The sequence below is a fragment of the Lissotriton vulgaris genome, chromosome 6, assembly GCF_964263255.1.
Source record: "Lissotriton vulgaris chromosome 6, aLisVul1.2, whole genome shotgun sequence".
In the NCBI taxonomy this organism is placed as follows: Eukaryota; Metazoa; Chordata; class Amphibia; order Caudata; family Salamandridae; genus Lissotriton; species Lissotriton vulgaris.
The window spans coordinates 1,658,536,602-1,658,551,895 of record NC_141694.1 but is presented as its reverse complement, the minus strand read 5'-3'; the positions used below and the strand labels follow the sequence as shown (position 1 = coordinate 1,658,551,895).

The 15,294-nt window shown below is 46.7% G+C and overlaps 1 protein-coding gene across 3 annotated transcripts in view; it reads left to right on the top strand.

Annotated features, from left to right (window-relative positions):
- Positions 1-15,294, top strand: part of UBR2 (ubiquitin protein ligase E3 component n-recognin 2) — a 1,804,160-nt gene that overhangs the window by 35,037 nt on the left and 1,753,829 nt on the right. The gene's annotated exons all lie outside the window — the stretch shown is intronic.

Sequence of the window (15,294 nt, the reverse complement as noted above, 5' to 3'; positions counted from 1 at the left end):
CATCCCATACAGGGGTAGCAAACAGTATCTAAATGATGCAATACAAAGAAGTGACAGCAACGAATAACACCACCTCATTATTGACATAGAGCATGTCTATTATAAAATGTAAACATTTGGACAGACGAATAGGTTTCATGATCTGGCCTGTTGATATATCGTGCTCCTGGATCAGCTGGACAATTCGAAAGTAATCTTCTTGATTATACCACGCAACCAGCTCTCCGTTACAAAAAGTTTATAATTTTAGGTGACTTAAACCTCCATTTTGAGGATAGGGAGTGTAAAGAGGCACAGGAAGTGGCCACGGCATTGACGTCGTTGGGACTGAAACTACAATCTACTGCCCCATCACACCAACACGGCCATTTATTGGACCCCATCTTTGCCAACTGGGAAGGCATCACTGCCTTCCCTCCGGTAAAAATAATTTGGTCTGACCATTTTGTCATTCCGTTCCTGATAGATAATACACTCACAGATAACAGAATCCTTAAACCCCCTTCCCTTAAACGAAGAAACTGGAAGAAGTTTGACCAAGAAGCTTTCAGACTTGCCCTCCAAAAAAATCCTCCTTTGCTAAGTAATTCTCTTCAAGAAGCCTACGAAAATTATGAAAATTGGCTGTCCAATGCCCTAGATGAGATAGCCCCTTGGACATCCAAGCCCCCCGCTAGGCAGTCTAAAACCGCTCCATGGTTCTCTGAAAAATTAAAACTAGCCAAGATAGCTAGATGTAAAACTCTAGAGCGCAACTGGAGAAAACATTACAACCACGAGGAGAAAAATGCTTTATAAGACTGAACTCCATAAATATCATAAATTAGTGAGATCGGAAAAAAGCTGCCATCTCAAAAATAGAATCGACTCCGCGAATAATCCTACCAAAGAACTGTTTTCGATCTATAAAGAACTTACTATTCCTACTAGATTGGAAGCTCAGGACACGTATTCGAAAGAGCTATGTGACTCCATTGCTGATTTTTTTGTTAACAAGATTGACAAAATCCATGCCACCTTCACAAAAGATGAGTCCAGTTCAAGTGAACCGGCAGAAGTCAACAATAGCAACACGGGGACCCCTGGTCTCACGTGCTTCACCACTCCTGAGAAAAAAGAGCTTCTCAGCATTGTTAACAGCATACAATCCGGTTCTACGAGTGATGTATGTCCACCGACCCGCTGCAGAGGAGTCATGGAGTTTACAGTTATTGACTATATCAGTCTTATTGTATCATTGTCCTTCAAGGAATGTAAGGTACTAGATGCCTGGAGAATTGCCCAAGTAATCCCCCTGAAAAAAAAGGCCAACATTCACATCTCCCAACTCCAGAATCTCCGCCCCATATCCCTCCTCCCTTTTTGTGCCAAGATTGTGGAGAAAGTAGTGAATAGGCAGCTCATGAGTTATCTGAAAGATCACTCGCTCTTACATCCTACTCAATCAGGGTTCAGAGCCGGATACTCTACTGAGTCAGCCCTACTTTTCTCCACCGAGAGTCTTAGGCGCATAGTGGATGAGGGAGAGACAGCAGCGTTGGTACTATTAGACCTAAGTGCAGCCTTTGACACCGTGCTGCACTCAACGCTGCTGTCTCGGCTATCTGGAATGGGAGTAAAGGGGTCAGCCCTTGCGTGGTTGGAGTCCTTCCTGGCCAATAGAAACTTTCAGTTGCACTGCCCCCCCTTTAAGTCTTCTCTTAGAAAGGCGAGCCATGGGGTCCCTCAGGGCTCGAGTCTGAGCTCCACCTTGTTTAATATCTATATGGAACCCCTTTCTCGCATAGTGGAGACTTATGGGGTGGGCATTGTCAGCTACGCTGATGACACCCAATTGGTGTTCAAACTTACGCCCGACCACAGAGAAGATGCCACCAACTTCTCCAACTGCCTCTCTTCCGTGGCAGCTTGGATGAACAACAACTGTCTTCGCCTTAACGGCGACAAAACTGAGCTGTTGGTGGTAGGAAAATCCTCTTCCGAATGGTCCCACGTGTGGTGGCCGGCGGAACTGGGCAGTCTGCCTTGCCCTGTGGCTTCGGTGCGGAACTTGGGCATAACATTGGACTCTAACCTGTCATATAAACCTCATGTGAACAAAGTCACAGCAAAATGTTTCATGCGTACTGAGGGTCCTTCGGAAGGAACTAGATCTGCTCCCCATGGACTCAAGAAAGACCATTGTCCATGCCCTAGTCACCCCCCATCTGGACTATGGGAACGCCTTGTTACTGGGTTTGAGCAAGAAGGGCACCCACCAACTCCAGTGCGCTCAGAATGCCGCTGCGCACCTAGTGCTCAAGCTTCCTCGAAGAGCCTCAGGGAGACTGGCCTTGTCCAGACTCCATTGGCTCCCCATCAAGGAGCGAATTAAATTCAAGGCCCTATGCTTTGCCCACCGCATAGCCCATGGCACCGGTCCAGGTTATCTGCACTGTTTACTCACTATACCTCGTCCTACCAGGAATCTTAGGTCTTCTGGTACGATGTTGTTCAAAATCCCTAAGATAACTAGAACCAAGATAGGTGGCTCCTCGTTCAGATACTTGGCTGCCAAGGGCTGGAATGAACTCCCTCTTGAGATGCGGATGGAACCCTCCGAAATAAGATTTCGAGGTAAATTGAAAACCTTCCTCTTTCCCCGCATCTAACCTCCTTCCCCCTGGCCCCTGTCCGTTCCTCCTGTGTTCATTCCTCTGAGTTCTTTTGCGGTTTTCAGCACGGGGACACTCTGTTCTTGAGTAACCAGGCGCTTTATAAATGGCTTCTATTCTATTCTATTCTATTCTATGATCGATAGCCTAGAGCCCCCGACAGTGGAGCTATTTAAGATAAATATAAGCCAAGAGACACAATGGCTGAGCTGTTCTGTCAATGCATCTCTCTTTCTCCTACCGGCTGCGAAGTGCAGAGGTGTGCTCTTCCTTCCTGCTATATCCTTGGTATTTACTTTGCTTGTGTCCACCAGTCACTTAACTCTGGACACATCCCCATTCCTGCAAGCTTCGAAGAGCTCTCGGAAGGGTCCGGGCGGCGGAGCTATACATAGGACTGGAGCCGGAGGAGGGGCAGCTGGTACTGCCACTACTGCTGGAAGACGAGCAAGAGCCTGAGGCGACCCCCAGAGGAGAGGGATCGGGGAGGCTAGGGCCCGCAGGGAACACCAACCAGGACGGCGCTATGGGCTGCTCCGCTGGCCTCCCCCTCGGGCTTTGCGTCCAAGCCGCGGCGCGGGGAGAGGCTGGGGTCTGCGGCGGGGAGGGCGGTACAGCATGGGCAGCTGGGGGTACCACTGGGGGCGGCGGATGGTGCTGACGCGGAGCGCGGCGAGACGCCGCCACCTTCCCACTGCCCAGCACTTGTCACTGCGGCAACGCAGCCATGACCGCTTCCTGCCTAGCACTGAACACGGGTGAACGTACAGCATCACATCCGCTGTCCAATAGGTGCTGTTCGCAGTCTAGTACTTTCTCTCCGCCACTAGCTGCTGTGTTCACAACTATGCGCTGACAGAAAACAAGCGGCACTGAAAAAAAAAACACGCCCGCGAGTGTTGCACGCACGCCACAGCAAGCCATATGTGTTTTAAATTATCGCTAAAAAAATCATCGGGGCAAAACGTCCCTCTTTCCGGCATTCGCTTTCGCTACAGGCTAAATGTGAAGTAATCTGTCTAAAAGGGAAAGTACTGCGCGTGCACTGCCGAAACCTGTTGTGGGGCGGGACTTCCGTTTTCTGCTGGAAGCCCGCGCCACGGCTGGCCAGAGGAGCAGTGGTGACGCGGGGCTCCCATGCCCGAGGGAGAGCCCCGCGGAGGCTTTAGAAGGAGTAGCACTGATGCAGCGAGGGGGGCAGGGGGGTGTCTCTGTGCGCTGGTGTGTGTGCGCGGGTGTCTCTTCGCTGGTGTGTGTGTGCGGGTGTCTGTGCGCTCGTGTGTGTGTGTGCGGGGCGTGTCTCTGTATATGTGCGCTCTTGTGCTTGTGTATGCGTGAGTGTGTGTGTCTCTTTGTATGCGCTTGTGTGTGAGCGTGTGCGAAAGCAGGGGGAGGTGTGGCTGTGTATGTTGGAGCTTTGAAGGAAGACCGGAGATGGTGAACGCGCGCGCGACCTGATCCGATTCCTGAGGCTGCGTGCGCCCATCTCCCTTGGCTCCTTGTAAGCAGAGCTTACTGCTATAGGTCCCGCGGCGAGAACGCGCTTTCGCCAGGGCGAGACCTAAAAAGGAGAGAACTATCTGCATCACTACTTCCAATATAGCTTCCAATCAAGTGACCAAGATCATCAATAGGCACTGGCGTATCCTAAAGAGTGACACCTTACAATTCCCTAAACCAATGTTTTCTCACCAGTGAGGGCAAAGTATAAGGGACATGTTAATGCACACACTCCCCCAAATAGGAACTGCAGACAGATCACGGTGTATAATACCCTCTGTTATGGGTCATTACCCATGTTTCAGTTGCAGTGTCTGCCACTTAACTAAAGCCACAAAAGTAGTTTCCTTCAACAATAACAACACGTAGGAACTCCGAAATCTCACAAACTGTAACTCACAGAAGTCAGTATACCTTATAACATGTCCCTGCAATTTGCATTATGTGGGGATGACTACCCACAAGGTAAATACCAGGATCTGTGAACTTCGCAGCAAGGTGTGGCTGTTTGACAACAAAATGTCAACCCATTTTATTGAGAAGAGACACAGGACAGGACTTCCGATGAGTGGTCCTGGGACGGGAAACGTCCTATAGGCCAAGCCGGAATCACGCCCTGCTTTCACAACGCCGTCAATAGAACAAACATGTCATTCGCATGCATTCGTTCACCATGCAAGTCGTTACAACTACTTGCTTTAGAGGGGGCGCATTGGTGAAATGGTGTTGGATTTAAAGTACAACACCTTTTCCAAAATCATTTACCAACTAGAACGAGCACCACCTATTGGGCTAAGACCATAAAATTAATGTTGCAGCCAATTAATTTTTGAACTGCACTAGATGGTCTAACAAAAATATGATGCTGGTATCTGTAGACCGTCTTTTCATTGGTGCTCTTAATAACGGCTAGTTATCCATCTTTTGCAGTCACCTATTGTACCTTGTACATGAAATGTTTTGTTATTAGTTTGTGTATATTTTTGTCACTTGATTGTGATTCACAATGTCTTATGTTTTTTTATTACTTTTTTAAATTTGTTTATTAGGTTTTGATAAACATGTTATAATGCACAGTGATGCACTGATTAATGCCCCAATCCCCAACACACCCAACCGCCTCCAACTCTGCATGTCAATGAGATTACATCATTCGATAAAAGGAACATGAGCATCACAAGATAAGTAGAGTATTACATATTAAACCATGGCAATGAATACAGTTGTGATAACAGTCATGTTGCTGTTGCTCTGTGTCTAGCACAGAGCAACAGCCATTCCTGTGTCTAGCACAGAGCAGCCTATAAGTAATCACAGCATCACAGATCAGGGTGAATTAACAGATATAGAGTAAGTTTGGCCCAAAAATCTTTAGGCAGTGAAGCCTCCGGTATTTCTTTAGCGTAGGCCTTCAACTGATCCCTGCAGTAGAGTAAATCATGAATCAATTTTTTAGGTCTCGCTTTGGCGAAAGCGCGCTCTCGCAGCGAGGACTATAGCTGCCGGCTCAGCCGACAACAAGGGGAGACCAGAGCTGGGCACGCGCCCAGCATTGTCTATGGCAGCGTCGGATTCCGATGCACGCCTTCGGATTGGGTCGCGCGCGTGAGCTTGTAACGTAGACAGCTCACGGGCGCTACCCAATCCCAAGGCGCGCGTTGGAATCCGACGCTGCACCCCTCTTGTTTATCCTGTTTTCGGCTTGTGTACTCTCTACCTTCAATGACCCTTTAACATTCTGAGTGTCCGCCATTTGGATTCGGTCCGAGATGCGATGTTTTTGCTTATACAACGACGGCGCTTACCCGTGCAAAGTTGTCCGGATGTTCCTGTGACACATTGTTTCCCCCTTTTTAGTCGTGAAATATGACTGTGGCATATTTTTCGTACGTGTGAACTTATGGGGTCGGAGCAGCGCACACTCCTATGACACATGTTTGTTTATAACCTTTCACTGTTGACTTCGAGCTGCGTCTTCTAGTCCACACAGTAAGCAGCGTGCATGCATCAAGACCCTGAGGTGGGGACTAAAAGAGAAGAAGGACTTGAGGCTTTCATCATGTATCCTAAGCCTCGTTAGGGACCGTTTGCTTCCCTCACTTTCAGGGTGTTCCAAAACCAAGTTTCCAAAGGCAGTGATCTTTTGAAATTGGGTAAAAACATTGGTAATTCCACGCATATCAGCGTTATTAATGTTTCTTGGTTAGACTGAAAGGTGAATAGGTCTGGGCTGCATTTTCAGTCATAAATAAGCCGGACAGACATATTGCTTTGACCCTCATAGTGTGTTCATGCCCCCCAGCCGGCCTATAATTTGGCGCCTATGTTGTTTGGTTGTTGCTAAAGCCAGAAGCTACAGGGTGTCCTATTTCTATTCACAGGACAGTTGCTACCTCGCCGCAGTGACTTGCTCTGAACATAAACATTTTCTCTCCTGCCATAGGCTAAACGACCTCCTTCACACTGGCGACAAGTTGTTGTTGGGATAATATGGTGTAAAAATATGGGATGGCAGGGGGTGGGGGAGAGGTGGGAGGGCGATTTAAATGAAAAGCAGTTTAGGCAGAATTACTGGAAGCAGGTCAGATGGAGACTTCTTCATGCATACAATTCATAAATGGGGCCCTGGCTGTTCTTGGGTGCAGGCGTGCCGCTCACCCATGCCAATGGCTGACTCTGTCCCTAGGAGTTCACTGTGAAAAAACAAGTTTATTTTAAGTATTTTCAGAAATCCCCTTAGCTTTTTCGAAGCACAAGGCACTAGAGACAAACTAAATAAAATTGCATCACTATCGAATTTTTCACATAATCCACATCATCCACTCAGAGATGTTCTGTGAGCAGGGTTTTACTGGCCTGGTGGTAATTTTAATGATTTTATGTGGGATACAAGTAAAAGAAATACATTTTTGGCCTAAAAAATCGTGTGTCTCCTACCTGAATTGGGTCTGTTGCCATGCAAGCATTTAAGCATTGAATTGCAACATGGAGGACGGGGAGTGTTATTTTATTTTCCCAGGATGTACAGAAAGAGACTCAGCCGTATGGCATTTTTAAGCACATAAACAGGTGACTGGATTGTCCAAACCATTTTGAAGTAAATTACACCAGAGTAAAAGAGGAAACATGTTTAACATATTAACCCCTTCCATGCTGATGACGGAATCGCTCCGTCATCAGCTACAGTTGAGCTGTGCTGATGACGGAGCGGTTCCGTCATGGCCCGGCCGCCGCGCCTGCGCGGCGCTGATTTCGCGCCTGCGCGGGCGTTCTAAAGAGCGGGGCGGGTCATGACGGAACCGCTCCGTCACCAGCACAGCTCAACTGTAGCTGGTGACGGAGCGGTTCTGTCACCAGCATGCGGCGGCCGCGCGGCCGCCCCGCCCCTTTAGCGCTGCGGCGGAATAGCCGCCGCAGCGAAGGGGTTAATATAAATGTGTTTCCAGAGACTATAGTAAACAAAAATGGCAGAATTCAAGACCTTTATACGATAAACTAAATACACTTAATAGAGAATTTGATAAACTGAGTAACTTGATTAGACCTATTAGTAAAAACCCTCAGGAAATTGTAAATGGGTCTCAGGTGGGCCAATATGAGCTCCCTAAGCAAGGTATAAACATTGATACGACCTCAATTAATACCTTAATCACCACTAGTACGAATAATAAGGAATTTTGAAGATCGGGCCCTAACCCCCCAGCATCTAAAACTGGTGCCAATAACATTCCAATAGGCCCCAGACACCCCGTAATAAATGCACGTATAGAGACAACTAAAACCCCTATCCCGCTAAGGTAGAGCGTGGAATTGGATGAAAGTACACGTATGTCTATTAATCTTCCACCCGAATGCTGCCCTTATGTGGCAGATTTGGTGAACGTACCCCAATTAGAGCCTGGCAAAAAGGAAACACATAACTCTTTAAAGAACAAAATAGTGCATTGGCTTAAACAAAATTGTGGTTTCCCTGCTAATCATGCCGAATAGATACTTCTGACGAGAAGAGTGAACTGGATCGGGCCCTTAAGGAAATCGCTGCATGGGGACTGTCTAATCATTAATTTTAGGAACTCTAACTGGGCCAGTACCTCTTTGGAAAGAGCGGCTACATCTTCACATAGTTTTTCCAATGTATCACTTCTGCCTTTAGGGTTCTTTTATAGACAATTAAGACCTGCACCCAATAAGGAAGGGGAACAAGAGTTTTGCAGAATTAATCCAGTTGTGCTGCCTCAGCCGCATTATGGATTACCCACATTTAATAGATTTTTACCACTTAGTTCACTTGAAACCAACGATTGACAGGGCACCGTCTGTCTACCCGTTGGGAAATCTGAAGGAAACGGGCCGACGGCCGTTGAACTGTCTGGAGACTATGAATGTAATAGTCTTTGCCCAATCTAAATATTCCTGAGGTTCTATCTAGGGACACGAATCTGCCCGCATTAAACACTTTAAACAAGGAGACAGACGCCAGTACAGGGGGGCACCCACTCGGAGATAAAGGGCAAGTAATAGCAGAGGCCATGGAACCACTGATACTGCCCCCCCGCCTTGGACCGGAAGTGGACAGTAATTTAACAAATGACCAACCCACTGAAACTATAGGAATCCCCTTAGCCAGTGGTTATACTATTGCCACCTGGAATATAGCAGAACTGGCAAACAAAAAGGATGCGCTTGGTTGGATGAACTTTGTTAATCAACATGATATAATTTGCCTACAAGAAACGTGGACTACCGATTATGTTCATCTTGAAGGATTTGCCTCTTATAATTTACCTGCAATCCCCTCCACGTCCGGAAGAGCCAAGGGTGGGCTATTAAACCCTTTGAAAAATACTCTGCCTCTAAAAATCAAAAAGGTTATTAATGTAGGGCACCACTCACAGATATTGTGGTTATACCATAGGTTGGGGTGTCTTATTGATCAATTTTTACAACAACGTATTTGACTCTACCCGTCATAAAATAGTCCTCGAATTAGAGACCGAGGTAGATAATTTGACCATGGCAGATAATACTAATTTTGCTATCATCTGGGTCGGAGATTTTAACATCCCAACCTGTACTCTTGCCAAGACCAAAGTCTGCGGGTTTAGAAGCAATGAATTCTGTATTAATTTCCCGCATAACGGCTACAGAGATTCCCTAAACATCGTTTTGGCGAAATTTGACCTTGAGGTCATGCAATGTGTGCAGGATGGATTTGGGAAAGATATCCCAACCTTTATAGGAAGAAACACAACTAGTATTATCGACCATGTAATAGGCTCTGCTAATATTGTGCATTTATGTTCCACCCCTTGGATTGATGAAATGTTATTGACTGACCATAACTGTATTATTGTGCCATTGTTTGTGTGGGGGAATTAAATACCATTAGAACAAACGGTTATTAATAATAATCCCCCATGCAGACCAAATGGCACAAGAATAAGGTGGAATTGTGTTAATTCAGCTAAATACTTAAATATATCATTTTAGAATGTGGCAATGAGATCTGATAGTTTAGAAATCAAGGTTGAACCAGACAAGATATTAAGTGATTTCTGCAAAATTAATGACACTATTAACAAAATATTTACTTCACCTTCACATAGGAAATATTTGCTGAATAAGGGCTGGTTCAATCACTCCTGTACCAATTCATTGAACCAGGTGAAACGAGCACTTTTTAGTAGACCTAGGGTTAAGGTGTTAATTCATAAATTAAGATTAGAATTTAATGTAAATTTAAAATGGAGGAAGAGGGAACTCCAATAGGAGGCGTGGGATAACCTCGCACTTGCCGCAGGTACTTCTAATAATAGATTGTTGTGGGAAACAGTCAATTCGACATTTCTAAAAAACAACACATACCTGGAACTTTTATGTTACGTCTGTAGTGAGGAATGGGTGGAATATTTCTCTACTATATTTAATCCATGCAATTGTGAGCCCTTCTAATCTTAGTAAAGGCCAATTATCCTGCTAAACATCACTCTAGACGAGATAGAGTTAGGTATTTGAAGTAGTAAAGGGGGTAAAGCACAGGGCCCGGATGGGGTACCCATAGATATATATATAAAACTGTGTTGGACTTGTGGGGCCCATTTCTTACCAAGGTTTTTAATGCGGGAACAAATCAGAAACCAAGAATTACAGTCCGATTTTCCTATTGAACTCCTCTGTTAAGGTCATGAGTAGGGTTTTATTAGTAAGACTGGAAGAGTGGGTCGCAGAAAATGGGATATTGACGCAGGTACAATATGGTTTTAGTAAGGGGTTGGGCACGATTGAACAATGTATTAATTTGGAACTTTTAATTGGTAAATATACTTATGCTAAACAAGGACGCCTCTTTTTATGTTTTGCTGATCTTAGCAGTGCCTTTGATCTTGTGGACCACAATATACTTTGGCAAGTTCTACTTAATCTAGGAGCCCCAGAGCCCATTATTTACTTTTTAGCTAGGCTATATGAGAAACTAATGACCCGAGTACGGTATGGTCAAAGGGGGAGTGTACACCTAATTTTAAAGTATAACGTGGTATCCGTCAGGGCTGTGTCCTAGCACATTTGCTTTTTTCCCTATTTATTAATGAAGTCGACGCAGTCCTCAAAACGATTCAGGTGAACGCCCCCCAAGCCGAGGGCCAGGAAGTACCAGTTCTGCTGTACGTGGACGACGCAGTGCTTTTATCTTGAACCCCGATAGGCCTTCAGTGGTTAATCGATGGGTTTCCAAATTTTACTAATAAAAGAAAGCTTGTGATAAACAAGGCTAAAACCTATACAATGGTCTGTGGCCCCAAACCAAGGGATATGAAATCCTTTTTTATAGACTGAAAGAAAATACATTACATTACATTACATTTGGGGTTATCGTTCGCTGGCGACGGCAAATGGGTGAATGAAATGTCAATTGTTCGGGCTAAAAGGACAAAAAGTGTGTATGGAGTTTATAGGTTCGCATCTAAGCTGGGGGATCGCCGCATCAAAGATATGATAGATATTTATAAAGCTAGATGCACATCAATTGCATTATACGGTGCAGGGGTCTGGGGTCATCAGTCTAGCCAAGATATGCAAATAGAGGAGAATTCTTTTTTAGGTCTCGCGACCTGCGGTGCACTGTGTAGCAGTGCCCACGCAAGTTGCGTGACCTATTGTAATAAAAAAATGGGGATTGTGAGCTGCCCTAGGAATCGCACACGCTCGTGCATGTGCGTTTCCTATTCAGCTCCCCCCATATTGGTCTTTGCGTGCGTCTTATTGTTATTAAGACTGCACGCAATTGGCCCTAAGCACGCGCATAGCTCCTCCCATGGCCTATTGGTGTCTATTACGCGCACCAAGCGCGTAATCGACACCAATAGGCCGTGGGAGGAGCTATGATTGTGCCCACACAGGCGTGACATGCGCACCACTTGTTTTCTTTGCATAAGTTATCCTGCCTGGAATAAGATGAATGCATTTAACCAGGAAAAGAAGTGAAATGTTCGGTTAACGTGTACTCGGAATTCCCAACGTTTGCCACTTTTCTTCACTGCAAATATCTCAATAAAGACATTTTAATTCAATTTGGACCTGAACGTAACGATTCATTAAATCAAATAAAATAGCCAATGCTGATAAAATATACACACTTTACCTGGGATCGGACCATATCAATTGGCAACTGAGGGTGAGCTTTTAAGCCGGACTCAAGGGTGCAAACACAACCTTTCCAGGCAATGTTTCAAAAAGACATGACCACCTCTTTGGGGCTTTTATATTGCATAACTTTAAAGGCCAGTTTTGCTGCCACAGTCTAGTGTAAAAGGCGCCCGAAGCTTTCCCCATTTTCGTTATGCACCTGATGTACGCTCCGTGTCGGCTGGAGGAGGAGGATATTTTATTGCCCTACTAATTTAAAACACTTTACAGAAAATAAAAGGCCAGCATAAATTTGTGTATTTTCCTGTCTTGTTTGTGATTGTTCTGTCACTTGTCCGTTTTCATTTGCTTGAGCCATTTTCAACCTACAAATTAAAACGGCCAGCACTTAATTGCAATTTCGATATTTTCCGCCCTCCGCCCCTTGTTGTTTAGAAGAGCAGCCATGCTTCCCTTGTTTGGTATCCAGTTAATTAGTACAGAAACAGATGATGTGAGAAATATATTTGTTTTTCGTGAATCCACATCTTAAAGTGATAGTCGTGTTGCCTTGAGATGAACAGGTGCATTACAGAATCTTTTCTCAGGGTAGTGAAGTGTTGTTCTACCAAAGCCAGTGATCCGAAATGAAACATACAAACATAAATTAGTTGTACAAAATCAGCCCAAGAGTTCACTCGATTACGATCCCATGAAATATAAATACGTGTATTTGTCCTAAATGTGATGCACACAGCGAGGAATACAAGATGGGGTTACTGAAATCTTATTATAATTTGAAGACATTAACGATAAAAGTTTCTTTTTGCATGTTCCTTTGTTTCCTAAAACTAGACCTTGAAGAAAGAGCCGAGTGTTATGGGCATGGGTGTTTTCTGGGTTTTATTAGTCGCGCAGTCACCAGCGCCTCCTGTCTGTGAGCAGTGCTGTGGGCGTAGCCTGCTCCACGGAGGGCGATGACCGCCATATCAGCAATGTGCGTGTTTTCCGAACGCAGAGCTGGCAGCAGGGAGCCGCGGGGCGCTGCCAAAACATGAGTAAACAGAGGATTGTGAACCCGAACTTAAACACTCCCCGCGGGGCTGTCCTGGGAGGACGTGCCCTGGCACAAGGGGGCTCAGCAGGCGCTGCCCGTGCCAGTTAACGCAGTATAGGGGGGACCAGTGGATGAATATATCAGGACATTCATGCCCCGAAAATGAAGCGTTGGGGATGTGCTGGGGCAACGCGTGGGTCCTACAGTAGCGCCCTCAGAGCAGCAACGGGCGATGCAGGCAACGGGAGGTCAGATTTACGAATTTAACTCCAGTCCTAGAAGATTTGGGCAAAGACTTTGCCGCAAAGTGCAACTTTCCCAAAAATAGTATTTGGGGGGCATATTTTTTGTTCTATCTTGAATCCCAGAATATTTTTGGCAAAATGAAGGATTCACCAAGTTCTCCAAGACAGTGTTAAAAAACGTTTAATTTTGCATTTCACGAACTGCTGACTTGGGACAACTGCTCAATATATATATGTATATCAAGCATTTGCAATGCAATAGGTCTCGCATTATTAAAAGTTTGAGCTATTGACATTGCTAATAATAATGTAACACCAATAGCTCAAACTTTAATAATGCGAGACCTATTGCATTGCAAATGCTTGTTTTATAAAGCTTTTATGTCTGCCTGCCTCAGCATCATCCGAATTGATTCATTGTGAGGTAGGGCTCAACTGTTTGTCAGATCTGAGTGCACTTAGACCCCTACTTCTGTGGAGGTCAATATGGGCAAAGGAGGATACCATATTTACTGTTGGACCCGGCCCGTTGGGCAGGTTCACCCCTAGACTTTTTGCTTTTTCCTAGCCTGTTTATGGAACCTGGTGTTGGTGATTTTAGGCCTAGGCGCACTTTTTCACTGTGGTACAGTGTAAAGTGCTTGAGCTCTCTGTGAATGAGTGGTGAGTGACCTGCCCTCCCATAGGAATGAATGGGGAATATGTATGCCCATGGTAGTTCCTGATGTGTGGGGAGTGCAGGGGCGAGTTTGGTATGTATGAACTCGTGAGAATGAATGCTGCAAAATGATGTATGCTGCATGACTGTGTCTAGTCTAGAAGTACTACTTTTGGAAGTTGGCATATTTGTGTAAGTTGTTGCTGGCGTGTGATTGGCTGGTGAGCCTGGCCCAGAGTGCCTGGGCCTGCTTGTGGATTAACTGTCTGGTTTGAGGATGACAGGGGCTGGAGAGCTCAGGAGGTTGTCTGATGTCAGCCCATGGATGAAAGGCAGCATCTGCTGCCAGGGAAGTGGGAGGAGATGGCACCTGATAGTGAAGGGCTGTGCCTGCCTAACTACAAAGCTGGCTCCACCTCCCGCTGGGCGACGGGCGACTGTCACCTCTGTCCCTGATACTGAAGGGACTTCCCTGTAACCAGTTCTGGCTGGTTCTCACACTGCCTGCTTCAAAGGACTTCAAAGGACTTCAAAGACTTTTCTGTGTATAAGAAGGGGCTGTGTCCCCTTCCAAAATGTTCTTGTTTCTAACTTGAATCTGCCAGGGGCATGCTGCTGCTGGGGCTCAGGGGAATCCCTGGGCCCTGCCCAGCTCCTGGACATTTGATGGACTACTGGGGAACTCTTCCTGGCTGTCCCCCTGCCTGCTGCATTTCTTTGGACCCTTCTTGCTGTAGGGGTCATTTCCTGCTGGGGGCTAGGTGCTCCCTCTCTGGACTTCCTGAGCTGCTGGGACCCTCCTTGCTGTGGGGATCCTTGCTGGGGCCCTTTTTGGGTGATTGCTAGGCCCCCCCAGTGCCTCGTGGGTGCTTTACCTGAATTACGAGCATTTTTGGCTCCTCACGCCCGATGCGTGAGACTTGGCAGGTGCCTACCCTGCGATGTTGTTCGTAGTTTTATTATTTTTGCATGCGAGTGCCCATCTCGCTTATATTTGATTTATGTGCCCTCTGGCAGGTGCCTACCCTGCCAGGGACCTTGCCGCAACTTTACTTTCCACAAGGGAGCCCACTCCTCGGGAAAATCTCCGCCCGCCTGCCTGTCTGGAAACGGGCCGCCGCGCTGCCCGCGACGACCCGGAAGTGCTGCTGGAGATGCCCCGGAAGTCCCGCCTCTGGACCTGAGTGAAAGGGGAGCCGAGGGAAGCATGGCGGCCGGGCTGCAGGGCTCCCGCGATGCGAGGGAGCCCTGCTGCATCTAAAGGAGCCCTGCCCGGGTGAGGAGAAGCGGAGGGGGCACGAGGCACATTGCCGGTGCCTGCCCCCACCGTGAGGCTCCCCGCCTGGAGGGAGAGCCCCGCAGAGAAGAGCCGACGAGCCTCCCAAGGTACCGGTGAGTGCGGGCGTGCAGGGGACAGTGCTGCTTCTGCTCCAGGAGGGAGCTCGGGGGTGTTGCCTGCCGGTGAGGCAGAGTTGGTGCTTGGGCGGCCCCGGTTGGCAGTGGGTCGCCCCAACGTTAAGCCAGAGCCTTGAGGCTCCAACGAAGGGGCATGTTTTA